The sequence below is a fragment of the Rhamphochromis sp. 'chilingali' genome (assembly GCF_963969265.1).
Source record: "Rhamphochromis sp. 'chilingali' genome assembly, chromosome: 4".
Taxonomy (NCBI): Eukaryota; Metazoa; Chordata; class Actinopteri; order Cichliformes; family Cichlidae; genus Rhamphochromis; species Rhamphochromis sp. 'chilingali'.
In genome coordinates, this window is record NC_137948.1 from 5611788 (window position 1) to 5627923 (window position 16136).

The following is a 16136-nucleotide window of genomic DNA, read 5'->3' on the forward strand; positions in this document are numbered from 1 at the left end:
CAGAAGCAGTGCTTACTTTAAATGAAACAGACCTTTCCCTCATTCATAGGACTGTGTGTGATACGAGAGCAATGAATCAGCGCACTTATCACGTAAAGCAACATAAGTACTCGATACTTTCTTTTCTTTTCTGACAGCCGTGCGTTGCTCTATGCAGCTTGTGCTGTCTGGTCAGTCTGTGTTAGATATTTGAAGTCTAAACACTCAATTTTTTATGTTCACAGAAGATGGGTGTGGGTGGGTTGGGGTGGATTGGGGGACTGTGGTTTAACACTTTCAAGAATCACTTTGTGGGGCGACATCGCCGGGCAGCCTCGAGAAAAACCTGAAATAGCTGAAACTAGACCTCTGTGCAAATAATCACCCTGGGCCTCTGTAAACCATCATGTTTATGCATTGTAAATTGTGAAAAGGAATGCTTTAACATTGTGTGGCGTATGTATTTCAAGGCTTTGAACATTGGATGGTATCCGAATTTCACCCACACAACCACAGGCTTTTGCTCTCGCCTTTGACCGAAATATCATTCAGATTCCAAAGAGACTAAAAAAGAGCAAGATTTTTTTTTGTTGGTTTTTTTTTTGAGGCTGCCTAAAGAATGTGTCTGAAATTATTCCCAAGCTGCTTTCATGCATTTAGCTACCACTGCTGCAGGTTCAGAAACCCTCCACAGGCTTCTCGGTATTCTAAGTTTTTCTTTGGTGACCATGCATTTTTGAAATTACACAACATGCTTGGGAAGATTTGTGCCTCTGCTTCAAAAATGTTCTGAATCCAGAGAAGACATAATCGTTCAGTCCACCAGTTCCATTAAACTAGACTTACATAGTGAGAACGAGGTGCTCGTATATGCACACAAAATGAGATATATTTAGATACTAAGAAAGGTTGCAGTCATTGCACCGGTCATCTACGTCCTATCTTACTTAATTTGCAACACACCTCCTCATCTAATGTATGTTTAGGAACCCTCATGGACACTTTTTGGAAACAGAAACCTAAATGTCTGTCAACCAGTGACTGAGAGATTTATAGGTTTTATCTTCATAACTTCTCTTAAAATTTAGATTCATTGGTATTTAAGCAAATTCAGAAGTCGATTGACTGAACCCAAAAACCTTATTCTTTTTAAAAATAATACATTTAACATTTTCTCTGACTAAATATGTCCATATTTTGAAACATTTTTGTTTTATTTACAACATTTTACACCCTTTACTTGCTATCTTGGCTAATGTCTGATAATACCATCAGATTTGCTGTGTTGGAGTTTACAGTGCCCCACCTGTCGCGTTTTGATTTCTGAGGCCAAAGGAAAGCTGCCTCTTCACTTGGTAAATACTCGGCTACATTCAAGTCAAGTCAAGTGGCTTTATTGTCATTTCAACCATGAGCAGTGGTACAGTACACAGTGAAACGTACGACAACGTTCCTCTAAGACCATGATGCTACATATAACAGACAATCAACACAGGACTACATAGTGCAAGTGTGAAAAAATTGCAAAAAACAAAAACAGTGCAACACCAGACAGAACAGAACGATACAGAAACAAGACAGTGCGATAGAAAAGTGCAACAATGACTAGCTAGTTGTCCGGTTTGATTGGGTGTCATTTGGTTTCAGTGGTCATAAAAACAGTTAAGGTGAACTGAGAGATGGTACAAAAAGGTCACTGGTGTTACCCTATGAAAATGACCTAAATTTGCATCTAATTAGTAATGCATTTATTTAATTTTTTTCATCAATATGCCACAGATGGTATGAGCCATAAACTCTTCCGAAGTAATAGCAGCCTAGTTGATCACATGGTGATATTGTATTTAAGGCCCAGAAATCCAAAGCTTTAGCTCTGACACAATAAAGTCCTTTACACAGTGAACATATAAAGGTTTTGCAAATATTTTGTGCATCAAATATGTTTGTGGCTCACCTACTCTTAATGCAGTCATTCACGCCAACTGCATAACTTTGCTGGACAAATGAATTTAGTTAGTTATTTTGCTCCAAGCTCAATTTTGTTTTTGTTTTTTAATGCGAATAAACAGATCGGTCCAATCAGATCACTACATCTGGCAACAAGTGGGCTCGTATCTCAGAATGTGCACTGGTATGCACTGAATATACAATGATGTGGACCGAGTAAAATAATGCTATTTTACCTCAGACTCAAAGCTAGACACTGCTCTGGGTCAGTCGGCCCTCTGAAATTATTTCTCTGCCTCAGATATGATCCCATCTCTGCTAACAAGCGTTCAAACTGCCCCAATGACATCTTGAAAAATGTATGAAAGAGTTTGTGATACAACTCCTGGATCAAAGCATTAAATTCTCTCTGCTGCTGAACTTCTCATGAGATGAACCCAGAATCTCAGTTTATTACTTTTCTTGTTTAGAAGCATTAGGACCAGATCTTCATCACTTGATGTTGATATCATTTTGTTTGCATTTTTTTAGGATGAATTTTTTGCAAAACACAATCTTCTCTCTGTTTATATACATTTCAGGACAAGTATGTGTCTGAAAAAGTCAGAGTTTTGTTTCGTTTTTTCCCAATGTGCTTGGTGAGTAATGTAATGATGTCTAAATCTGCACGTATGTGGGTATTTTTTAATGGAAATTTCCATTTTTCTGTTTTCTGCAAAAAAAAAAAAGTGAAGCGTTGTTAAGAGCATGCCAAATCAACAGCAAAACCCTTGGCGTGTAGCAATTTTAGCTCCTAGCTTTTTCTGATTAACTTAATACCAAAATGACACTCTTTAAAACCTGGTGGACAGAATTTCACCAGTGCTTATGCACATGAGATTTGTTAAAGTATTAATTAATATCAAAAGTGCCTATTGATTGGTGCATGTTGGCATGGTCTATTGAGTCCATGACTGTGTGCTGTCTGCACATTGTCCTCAATTTCCATTTGTCACAACAGGAGACTGTTCACGAGAAAAACACTGGAAATAATCATTTGTTCACAGTTACCTTTAACTGCTATGTTCTCACATTGACTTAATTACACATAATGCAGTCTGTACTCATATGCTGGGAGGTTAAAGTCCATTTAATGTCAGAGCCAACTGATTCATACATTTCACATTTATAGCTCCACGGGATAATGCATGTCAGACTTGGTATAGCACAAACCCTGGCAAAATATATTCTGTTAAGATCATGAATTTGTACATCTTGCAAAAAGTATGCTCAGTACTGTCCCAGTTTAATTTTAGTTGATTCAACTGCGTTCCGCTGTCGAGGAAAAAATGGCCGAACCCACAAGTGCTTTTGTAACTTTGTCTTTTATTAACTATAATGCTCTAAGTAAATACTCACCATTCAGACAGACACCAGAGAATGTACTGAACTTTTGTTCGCGTTAGATCTTAAAACTCAGTCATGCCTGCACTGCTTTGATCTCGTCACACTGATAGATGTACACATTCATGCATTCCCATGAATGCACATGTATACACTTACACACGCCCAGGTCAAATCCTCTTTTTTGTGAAAGAGCAAAGAGATTTTTATCAGGCAGAAAAGCACGTAGCGACTTTTTGGAACTTTGAAACTCGAAAGGGGGCACCGAAAGGAAATATGATAAGTTATGTCTGTGGAATGTCTCTGCAACAATGTGCAAACATTTTGAACTCTCACCTCATTTGCTGGCTGCTGAACTCTTTTTGTAATCGCTCAGGCATTCCTGTGCATTTGAAAACTTGAATCTAGATTTTCTTCAAACCCTCAAGTCTGTATAGTATCACAGATTATCTCACAGCTCAGTGTCTTACAGAAGCATCTACACAAGGCCTTCTATATGGGACTACCTTTGATAAAACATGCTGTAAGCAAAAGAGCATTTTTAATTTGTTGTTGACTGTGTTTGTTTTTTATAGGTGTCGGCTAAATTTGGGGGAAGACGTCATAAGAACTGAACTTAAATGCTTCAATAGGTAAGTCCATGTCTATGGTTTTTCTCTGGGATTTGAAGTTGTTGTCACATTAAGATGCCACTGGCATTCAGTCTTTGAGACAATTAATTTGCATCATGAGCCCTTTTAAAAAGCTTATTTCTGGAACATGAATTGTCATCCACGTTATATGCATCCGTTGTCACGCTGACAAATGAATCCCCTTCATTCTCGCCAAACTGCACATAACTGTTTAACCCCTTTGATTTCAAGTTTGGAACTACAGTCATTCTTCGTTGTGCTGCTGGTTTGCAATGAAGGGACGACGTGAACTGAAGGGGAGAGAAAGATGGTGGATGACTCAAAACTTTGAGTTTTATAATCAGCATTTTAAACCCCAAGGCTGCCAAGGATGCAGTACAGTCATTTGACTGAAATGCACATTATTAATATGCTTTTCACAAATTCTAACACAGATGAATTTGACATATACTTTTTTGAAGACTACCACATTCCCCTGTTGTTATATCACAGTGCTTCAAGTCAAGCTACAAACTTTAAGTATCGTACAAACTGAACATTTCAAGGTTTTTATCTTGATGTATGAGTCCATTTTATCTTATGTTGGATATTGTTGGGTATTATCATATTTTTAATTGTATCTTGCTTAATTGGGAAAAGTTGGTAAAACCATTATAAGAAATCCACTTGTTCATACAATAGACCTATTGTTTCTGGCCTCCACTTTCAACTCATAGAGAGTTCAGTGTAGCTCTTCCCAACAATTAATTGGAGCACCTGGGCTTCCATTAAAAAAAAAAAAATAGTTACACGTTAGCTTAAAGCTACTTTTGGGAACTTTAGGAACCACAAGTAGGCCTGAGGCCTCTGAGGGCAAAGTACTCCATTAGGATAACATACATATGAGGTCTGAGATGATGACATGTACTACCAACTTGTCAATCACAAGGTAGGCCCACTCTAACCACAGCCCTTTTGACTTAAATGCAGACCATTGTTTATAAAATGAAGATTTTGATAAAGGAAAGAAAGGCTTGCTTCCCCATAAGCTTCTATACAACTAGACTTATTTTTGCAACCACAGGAATTGTCAACTGAAACCATTTTAAGTAATCTTACCCAAAAGCTACATCCATGTTTCAATAGATTAGTTCGCAACAGTAACCAACTAAGACTGGAAATATATAGAGTGCAGTGTGATTTGATGATGTCGGTTGAGCTTCAGGTTCTCAAATATTGGCATTTGATTCATTTCTTTGTCATATTTTGAAATGATGCTCAGTCCAAAAGAAACCTTTTCAAGCTTTTATTTGATGAATAACTGGCAGATTTGAGGTAGTAGTGTCATGTATTACTAATATTAAATTATGATATAACTGTTTTGTTGACTACAAAGTAATAACCATGAGACATGATGGCCAAAAATATGGCTCAAAGGTTACAGCTGTGCTAAACAAGAAATGCTTTCTAATAAATGATAAGTCTGGAATTTTGTGATGGAAAATGTGCAGGGACCCTGATTAAGAGGATTCTTACAGACGTGAGTGCGCACACACACACACACACACACACACACACACACACACACACACACACACCATTAGTCCCCAGAGCTCCAGCTGCCCAGGGCTCTAAAGTCACGTTGTCCCAGTGTGATTGAAGGTCCAGCTGGTAGACCAGCCCTTTTGATCCCTTTCCCTTTTATGAGAAAGACAAACAGCTCCTCGTAGTCACCCACACTGGAGTGATTGATACACAAGCACACACACACACACACACACACACACCCATGCACACACGCACACACACAGAAGCACACACACACACAGGCACATACACACACAGGCACACACCATGGTTACATAGAGGCAGACACATATGCAGACAGGCACATGTGCACACAGGGAAAGGGACATGCAAATGCACACACACACACACGGGTGGCTGTAGCTCAGGTGGTAGAGCAGGTCATCTACTGATCGGAAGGTTGGTGGTTCGATTCCCGGCTTCCCCTAGTCTGCATGCCAAATATCCTTGGGCAAGATACTAACCCGAAATTGCTCTCCGATGCATTCATCGGAGTATGAATGTGTGTGAATGTCAGATGGGTGAATGCACAAGTTGTGTAAAGCGCTTTGAGTGCTCAGAAGAGTGGAAAAGCGCTATATAAGAACCAGTCCATTTACACAGATATATATACATGCACATTTTCTTAATGGATGGCCTCTCTTCCACTGTAATCACTCTGCTAATGACCTGCTTGAACTCTGAATGAAACCCAGAGGGTGAGAACAAAAGGTGGGGAGAGCTACAGTTGAAGTCATGCAGCATGTGAACACAGCTGGCTGGAAAGATTTATTGTGGTTTGTTGTTAGATTTTAATAATCTGAGAGTTTTGGTGGTACTGGCTTTGTAATTGGTTTAGATATTTTACTCCATCGTGTATAATCAAGTCCCTGCCAGTTGACAATTTGGCTAAAGTTTGAATGAATTTCCAACACTGGAAACCAGAGACAGAGGTTTTATCTTTTAAAATACTACAAGATGAACACTGAACTGTTGAATCACCAGCTGAACTGTAGCATGCTTCAACCTGGACTCAGCTTAAAAACAATACAAACTGGTCAACTTTTAAACAAAATCAGATGATTGCTGTTTACATGGGCGTGATTAAGTGCGTGTAGAATGTCCAGCCTATTCGGTTAGGGGGTGATATCATCACAACAAGATTCCTTGTCTAATCCCAATCAAACAGAATATGGTAGTAATAACTAAAGGGATGAATCATCTGAATAATAAGAGATGAATTTGAAAAAGTCATGCTGATTCATTCATGTCACCACCACAACCCCCACTTCTGAACAAGAGGTTTTGTTCGTATGTAAATCTGTGCAGGCTACCCATTAAGCATCGTATAAGGAAATGTAGAAGCCTAACCAGTATTACTTAGAAAGTTACAGCCATATTCCAAAAAGTGTATCATGTGATTGCAAAATCATTCATTAAAATGTTCTTATTTCTTGTCTGAAAGCCCAGGAATCTTTTTCTCTTTTACTTTAACTAGAAAGATCTGTTGCATGTATTTTAGAAGTCATCAGTTGCTTGTGTTCATTGAGCTGTCCAGATTTTGTTGTGTGGGGCCAGAAAATACCTGATCTTGATATAACTGTTTTTTTACTTCTAGCATTATTTATCTGGTCTGCTGCTGGTGGGTTTTGTCTTGAATGAGTAACTTTAGCCTGTTGGTAGGTGGATTCTATGCAATGTGATGGCATCATTAAACATCATGCATAATTTAACTTTTGTGGATACAAATGAGATGTTGTTGTGAAATTAAGACAATGCATAAATGCTAGTCGACACGATGATAATATACTGTCTGATATAAATGAGAACCTTTAGGGACCCGTGTACCAAGTTTGGTTGCCCAACTACTGATGAGAGACACATTTGATGTTTCATATTGAGTAACAGAGTAAAGGCGCCATAGCCAGCACCTTTTTCCTGTATTTATTTTAGTTGTTCCAACCCCCAAAAATGGACTGAACTTTTCTAATGTAGTTAAACTGATTTGGGCTAGCGTAAATTAATAATAGGATATAAAAGGTTTTATACTGAGCAGCAACTTTAGAACCACAGCACCAGAAAGATGCTTCTAATCATAGTTAAACTATTTTAAATTTACATTTACTTATAATGTGAAGCCACTGAAAGAGGAGGGCAAAACGTGCTCCATGGAAACAATGTTGTGTAATAAATTTAAGAAAAAAAAACATTTATTTTGATAGAAAGTCAACATATGAACCACTTAACACATTGGCAACCTTTTACCTGGTTTCAAGATAAAACAATCTTGTGAGCCAAATGACTTGTTAGGATCATTTCAGGCTACTTTAACAGATGAAGCGTTTAGCATATGGGTCTGGAGCTTTTGGCTATGATATAAACACAGTTAAGCATTAATATAACTGTTTATTTTATGTGGACAGCATGGATCCCTGTATTCCTAACCATGAGTCATTCTGTGATTTGCAAGGTAATATCCAACCTGAATGTTTAAAGTGGGGTTTTCCAGTAACTGCCTTCTTTTTTAAGTTGTGCCCCTTGCGCCTATTTTCCCCTTTGGCAAACTGAGAGAACAATAGAGGGGACAAAAGCTAGACGATAATAAAGAAGAAGAGAATGTGCAGCCGAATCTTCATTTCCTTGGTGTCTACTGCCCCAGAGGCCGTTACAGGGCCTCCTTATATGGGACCGATCCACGCATGGGATTCAGAACTGAAATGAAACTGAACTTTGATGGGATTTCCCTGCAGCTAAAGTAGTGGGCACTGCGCGGTGGATGACAAAGAGCTTCCGCACGGTGTCATCCTTCTCATTTTTGCACCACAGGGCGTCAGGATGTCTGGGTTTGTTTTTAGACGGGCAGTTTGTAATGATAATCTGAGTGAGCAAAGAAGAGACTAATGCGCTGATGGTTATTTCAGAGTGTATATATAGAAGAGTATGAGAACTCAAGGGACGGTGGCGAGTAGATGGACAGGATGAAGGACAAATGCAGACAGAAGCAGAATATAAATAAAGATGGAAAAAATGAGTTGGAAATCCACAGGCAGACAGAACGGCAAAGGAAAATCAACAAAGAGATATGGGAAAGCAGAGAAGGACAAATGAAATAAAAAGGACAGAGATAGAAATAAAAAATCTAGATACTGGGAGTCCTTAGAGGTCAGACTCTTTTTCTCTCTCTTGCTCCGTTTCTCTTACGGTAATCCCTCTAGTAGCAGTTAGTTGTCAGGCTCCTCCATAAATCAACGTTTGTATGAAATACCAGCAGGAGCCAAAGGTCAAAGGAGAAAATTAGCAGCTGTCTTTTCCTTTCCTTTCATGTTAGCTGGGGGGCTAATCACCAAGTGCCGCATCAGCCTCATTTCCACTTTAAAACAAACTCCCCCGACAAGCCAGGGAGGAGCTGTTTGCCCGCTCTTACATTTTATGGCACCGGGTTTTATTCTGAGATTGAGGAGGGGGGGGATTGGTGGTAGAGGAGTTAAGGGTGAAAGGGTGGGCTCCTATCCCCCAACCCCACCACACTTTCTCACATCTTTTCTCTTACTCCACTTTCACCTATCACATCGTCTTCAGGTGTGGGAGGGCAAACAGCGGAGCATGCTCCTTTCGCACTGCTTTGTTGACACATTTGAGGTGCTGCCGGAGGAGCAGTAATAACTGACAGCCTGCTTTCCCCTCAGCTCAACTCCAAGGTGGTTTTGCTTGTTGATATGGGTCCCGGTGAACCTTGATGACCTTTTCACTCCCACAATCTATTATTCCCCCAGCTTACCGTTAGGGCTTCCCAGTAGTCAAAACGTTTGCATCTTTGGAATAGACGTGGCATTACTGGCTAGCATTAGTAGACTGAAAGTTTCAGAAGTGTTTCCAAAAATGCTGAAGGGTGAAGTATATTAATTTATTTTTGTTCTTCAGGAACTGGAACGCATTGAAAATAATTTTCTTACTGCTGTTTTTCTCTTGCTGTGCCCTTTCCTCTACTGTGTTTATTTTTTGTTGTATGTTTTTCTCTGTACATGAGGTGGACAAAATAATAATGGAAATAGCGGCAAAGTTATATTCAGCCTTTTTTTTTAATAAAGCACACAGTCTCTTGGCTCACATGAGTACAATTATGTTACATTTCTGTGGGATGGTCTATTATCCGATGATAAAGTCATATTAAACACAGCCAAAGTTTCAAGTAATGATGTCTGCTTTTTTACAAGTACTGATTATGAATCATAACTTAATTTTTACTTGTGTGGACTCTAAGGAGAGCCAATAACAGTTTTGCAAGTGACCATTGTCAGTTTCTAGTACCGTATTTATACTTGTCCCAATGTGCCTCTGTTGTTCTAAACTAGTTGGCAGTGGAGTTTGTCATACTTGACCTGAAAACCAAAACCAAAACAAAAAGCATCCAGACGTGCACAGGAGGGAATAATGGTACAAAACGGGCCAATCACAGTGATTGATAGCTGCATCAGTGCAATGTGTGCGTAAGTAATAGCACAGCGTTTCAGAAGGGTTTGTGGTTATGACATACCTACATAGGTGTAGATTTAATCCAGCAGCATACATCTCCTGTTAGGTTTCAGACTGCTCTAAAAAGTCTGTCTGGATGAGAACAGATATCTCTTATATGGTCATCTGAGGCACACGGCTCTACTGGTCACCCAGAGCCTCCACCCTTCTGCTATTAAAACCTTCTTTTTGTGAGGAGCAGCCAATCAGGAGTAGGCTGGAAAGAAAGCTAAAACAGCTTGTTTAATAAACAGGATGACCTGATGGAGAAAAAAGGAGCAATTTAAACTATCAGTCATGGAAAGCTCCTTTATTCAGGTTTCAGAATAAATGGAGTAGAATAGAGTAGCATATATATATATATATATATATATATATATATATATATATATGGGGTGACCAAAAATGCTTAACAAATGTACTAAACATCAGTGTTGTTATTGATCAATCATTTATTCAAAATTCAGGTCCTAGTATCTCAGTCAGTTATTCATCTGCATAGCCTGGCTGGCACACACACACAAACAAAACAGAAAAATGATACCTAAACATGTGAAATGGAGGATCATTTGATTGTTGGATGACTCATTCTACCTCCAGCTGCTCCTAAGTATTTCACACTGCCTGAGCAAAACTGAGATAGATAGATCTATTGATAGATAGATAGATAGATAGATAGATAGATAGATAGATAGATAGATAGATAGATAGATAGATAGATAGATAGATAGATAGATAGATAGATAGATAGATAGATAGATAGATAGATAGATAGATAGATAGATAGAGTCTCATTGAAAGCAAAAAATCACAGGCTTCAATAACATTTGCTTTTATAGCGTTTTACATCAATATCAGTGTTTATATATTTCTCCTTCCTCCTCCCTGCTGTTCTCCTCAAACATCAAGTTTCACTTGTCTTCTGGAATGACATGTACATTGTGATGCCAGATTCGCTGTAGTTAAAGCATATAAACAATACATAATACATGAATAAGAGAAGCAGACACGTTTCTTCTCATTTTTCTCTCATTCTTCCATGCCTTCCTCTTATTTCTTTGGCCCTCTCCCCCCTCTTCCTTTCCTCTGCCTTCACTTTACAGCTTTTTTTTCTTGCTACGCACCCTTTCTCCATCTTTTTTTTTCTCTCTGTGGGAATGTTTTCCCTATCAGTTGTCAGAGCAGTCAGTGAGGTGCATAGCAGCAGCGCTATGTTGATGTTCCTCTTTGCCTATCTGCTGTGCAGTGTGTTTTGAAACTCACCCTCCCTTTGCACACCTGCTGAGAAGCTGCATGACACTGGGAAACATCTCACAAAAGGGTCAAAACACTTTTATCTTAGTTTTGGTTATCGATTTAGAAACTCTCTCAGGAATAAATGAACAATATGCAGCTGGCCAGAGTTGAAGTCCCAGACGATCGCACTCTTTTGCTGCATCTGGGACTTCCTTTTTTCACAGTAGGTGGGCTTAACTCTTCATTTAGTAAAAATATTATAACCCCAAAGGAAACATTCAAAGCCCCGAATATTATAGTGAACCCAAACACAGACTTATAGAGAAAACTTCATATGCACATATGTGTGAATATGCACACATATGTGCAAGTGACCATTGTCAGTTTCTAGTATTTGTGTAAACATCACATGGCCTACTTATTGTTAGTGATCTGTAGCATAGACTGTATATAAAAGAAGGACATTGCCACCGGGGTTATTTGGTGGTTTTTGTCGTGTTTTGAAGCCATTGTGGACTCTATGGGAGACCCACATTTAGATCCAACCTCGAGTGGCCATTGGAGGGACTGCAGTTTCACATCTGGTAATCGCTATTTCAACATGTGGATGTTTTTCCTGATTTCTTTCATCACTTTGTGAACAAAGCATTTTTCCTCTCAAACATCCTCCAGAAAATTTGCTTATTATATAATCAGCTTTTCATTATGACTAATAACATGATCGTCATCCTCACAGCCTTCTACTAAGAGCTCTAGCCTTAGTGGATTTGATTTCCACTGTAATCACGAATTTCAAACCAAAAAAAAAGGAAAAGTTGTTTTTCTCATAACATTTTGTTTATGCACATATGACTCACAGTGGCTTCTTACTAAAAATGACTGAATGCTACAAATTAGGCTTTTGGGTGGCTTTGCTTTGTAAGTGCACTTTGTGATTTAACTTTTGGGGACTTTCAGAGTGTGAGGCACAATCTTAAAAGAATGTGAGTCACACTGAAACCATGAAAGCATGCATAAGCACGATAAAAGCTATAGTTGAAGGAATTTTGTTGTTGTCGTTGTTGTGTTCTCTAACTTTAAATTTGATGTTACGGCTGGTGAGTTTATGCAAAGTTTAGCACACAGGCTTATATGTTACAGTGGAAAAAAAATCAGCATGTGTTACAGATGTGCTACTTTCATGCATATTAACACAAACCCTCAGCAACTGCAATGAAAATATGTTTTAATAAAAACAACCTGAAAAGGTTTTAATGAAATCTAATCGCTTTTCTAGCAGATCATGGTGAACATATATTCTAGGACAACTAAAAGACAAAAACCATCATCACATGATTGGCAGGTAAGACATTTCATAAGCCAAAATCTCTATTTGACAGCTATAATAAATCACGGATTCTCTCTGGCAAGCGTTTTTGTTTCTTCATGTTTTATTGGTGTAATTTGCATTTGAATGAGAGATAATCAGAGACTTACGTTTCTGAGTTTCTGATCTCTTGTACTGAAATATTTTTTCTGATTTTCTCCTTTTTTTTTTAATCTCAAACGACTTTTGTTGAACACTCAAATGCAACAAGGCTGTGTTTTGAACAGCAAAAAACAATTTGGAAATGAATTTGCCCAGTAAAACTAGAGACTACAGGCAGAAAGTAGTACTCCCTTTATGTACTTCAGAGCACAAAGTGTGTTTGAACTCTCCAAGCTGCTGAATGGGTTTACAGCTTTCTTGCAGTAGTTTGCAATCTGACATAAAAATGAAAGTGTTGTAGTTGCCTAACATTATGCAAATGACTGAAGCCATAATTTTCCTTTACTTTTCACTTAAGCCACTTTTGTAGCTTTTAACCTCTGAGGGCCAATGCCTTGTTTATTACAATTTCTATAACTGATATATCAATGAAATCAAAACAAATCAAAACATGACAACCACACAAAAATCCAGAAGTGCACAACAAGTCGAAACACCAAAGCAAGGCTTGTCATCTTCAGTGAAGCTGCAATTTGCAATGGCAACAACTGCTGGCATAAATTGATCTTAAGTCACTGATGACAATTGATGTTTCTTATATATTTGATACACCAGCAATTGTTTTTCTAGTCTAATGTCAAAGTATAACAAACATCCCCTCAAAGAAGTCCCCAAAATATATGTGGTTACAGTTACAAACAACATTAGTATAATAAGTGCCATTAAAAAAAAGTGATTACGTTGCATTTTTTGTGGAAGATTCTAATTTTTCACGAGACCAGATTATGCAGTGTCGGTTAACTTTCACATTAGCTTATCAGCTAACCAGCTCGTCAGGTATCTGTGTTACAACTTGTGGTTCATGTGTTTCGGAGTTTAGGTCCTTTTTCATGTGGTGTTTGCATTAATGTGATCTTCAGTAATTATGCTCCCTTAAATCCTGTGAGTGCCACTTTCGTTGCTGTGACAGGCTTCGTGACAAACAGTAGGAAGGAGCTCCAACCTCGCAGAGCTAAAAGTAGAAATTAAAAAAAGGGTTTTAATATAACACCAGTCCTTCACACAGGTGATGAAATATTTGTCTGGTTAATGCTAAGCCACACTGAATTGTTTCGTTTTGCTGCAGAGTCTGACACTGTGTTAGGACATAGCCATACTTGTCTGTTGGAGCGTGTCGGTACTGGCAAGATGTGTATGTGCTGAAATCACAATGGCTATAAATGTTGTACATTAAACAATGAACTGCTGTCACATTTCTCTGCTGGTTTTCTTGTGTACTGTTGTCTCTTCTTGCTGTTCTGCCCAGAATTCAACAGCCGAGTGCCGGATCTATGCGGCAAATTCATTTTCCTTATCAGTGCATTGAATTTGCTGTCCAGCAGAGCCTCGGTTAGTTAGCAGTTGTCAGTTTGAACTAGCATTTTATTTGGCCTCTAATGGGTCTTAGTGCTCGTTGCTATCAAGCACTTTTCAGTATCATTTGTCTGATGCTCATTAAGGACGGCTAAATGAGCTCAAAGTGAACACTCAAACATTTGCCTTGCTTTCGCAGTCACAATCGAGAATCACTTGATTTTTCATGCATGATAAATTAACAAACATAATTAATACTCATGAAATTGTTTTATGGAATTACAACTGCAGGAACAACTGACACAGCAAATTTAGCGCAGTATGCACAGAGTGTAGCATCAAGTCAATTAAACTTCTGGGATATTTTTCTGGTCAGTTAAGTAGCAGAGGAGGTTGTTAATCAGTTTCAGCTGCTTTGATGTTAATGAAATTAACAACAGGTGTACTAGAGGGGCAACAATGAGACAACTGCCAAAACACAAATGGTTTTCCAGGTGGACGCAACTGACATTTCTTTTCTTTCTCAGCTTTTCTGACTTTTTCTTTATTAGTTCTGCATTTTGCAAAGCTCAGCGTCACTACTGAGCAATACCTGCGCTTTAATGTGGCCGAATAGGTAGTCCAACTCCTCAAGGATGACACATCAATACGTGCCTTTGCCAGAAGTTTTGGAGTGTCTCCCAGCACAGTCACAAGAGCATGGAGGAAATTCCAGGAGACTATCCTCTATTATAGCTGGACTTTAACCCATCAGCAGGACTTGTATCTGCTCATTTTTGCAAGGAGGAACAAGATGAGAACTGCCCAAGCTCTACAACATGACGCCCAGCAGGGTACTGCTGTGAATGTCTCTAACCAAACATTTTCAAATATACTTAATGTGGATGGCCTCAGCATCCTCTCCTGGGCCCTGTGCTCACTACCAAGCACCATGAGCCCGGTTGACATTTGCCATAGAATCCCAAAACTGGCAGGTCCCCAACTGGTGCTCGGTACTTTTCACAGATGAGAGCAGGAGAACACTGTGGAGAACATTAAACTGCCTGTAACACTGTACAGCGTGTCCAGTTCGTCAGTGGTCAGTGATGGCCTGGGGAGACATATCCATGGAGGGACTTAAAGAGCTCCATGAGCTACGCAACAGCACCGACTGTCATTAGGTATCAGTAGAGATGGGAATTAATAAGAACTCATCGATTAGATTCCTTATCAATTCTGTTATCAGTTCTTACTAGGTTCTAATTAGCTCCAATTTGAGAGTTGCCGCTATCTCTAAGCAGCACATCAAAGACATTACATTTATGCAAATTAACTGCATGTTATGTTGTCACATGTTTGTCCATGTTTGAGTCTTTGCTTTCTTTGTTGTGATCAGTGTTAAGGTCATTACTCCAAAAAGTAATGTATTACACATATTACACAGAACATTTTTCTCAAAAGTAATGCAGTACATTATTTAATTACTCCCAGGAGAAAGTAATTTGTTATGCTACTTGTTACATTACTTTTGCATTTCTCTGTGCTGCAATGAAGTAGCATGCCACATCATTCTTTCACATTGTTTTTTGGGGTACCTTTGAATTCACCCCTCTATAGATTGATAAATTAATTTCCATTAAACTATGTGGCATCTTTCAGTTCCCAGTTCATATCAGTATAGATATGACTTCTTTCCACAAACTGAGATCTGATGTGATTTCAAACTGTCCCTTCATTATTATTTATTATTGTTTTGGGGGGTTTTTTTTAGCAGGGTAATTTTTTTATAGTTCTGTAGACATTTATAACAAAGCAATCCAGCAAGCAGATTGTTTTTCTAGCTGTGCAAACTGTCTTCCACCTTAGGAAGAATGAAAGAAACACAAACAGTCGCACACTCTGTCCGTCTGTACAGACTGGCTTGGCAAACATTTGCTCACATCAGATAGAGTTTGGGTTACCACAAAGGTTTGCCAAGCCAAAACGGATTAGGCCAAGCATCACAAGCATTGTTTCTATACATTATTAAACTTTTAAGCCACCGAAAAACAGGATTGTAAGAAAAAAAACGGGGAGAGTGGGAAGAGAAAGTAATTATTCAT

General features: G+C 38.6%; 1 protein-coding gene across 1 annotated transcript in view; it reads left to right on the forward strand.

Annotated features, from left to right (window-relative positions):
- LOC308396399 (uncharacterized protein) overlaps positions 1-15868 on the forward strand; it is a 65202-nt gene extending 49334 nt beyond the window's left edge. The window contains exons 6-7 of the mRNA XM_080881661.1: positions 3885-3941; positions 12511-15868. The gene's annotated coding sequence lies outside the window, so the exon portion shown is untranslated. The remainder of the gene's footprint in view (positions 1-3884; positions 3942-12510) is intronic.
- The last annotated feature ends 268 nt before the right edge of the window (positions 15869-16136 follow it).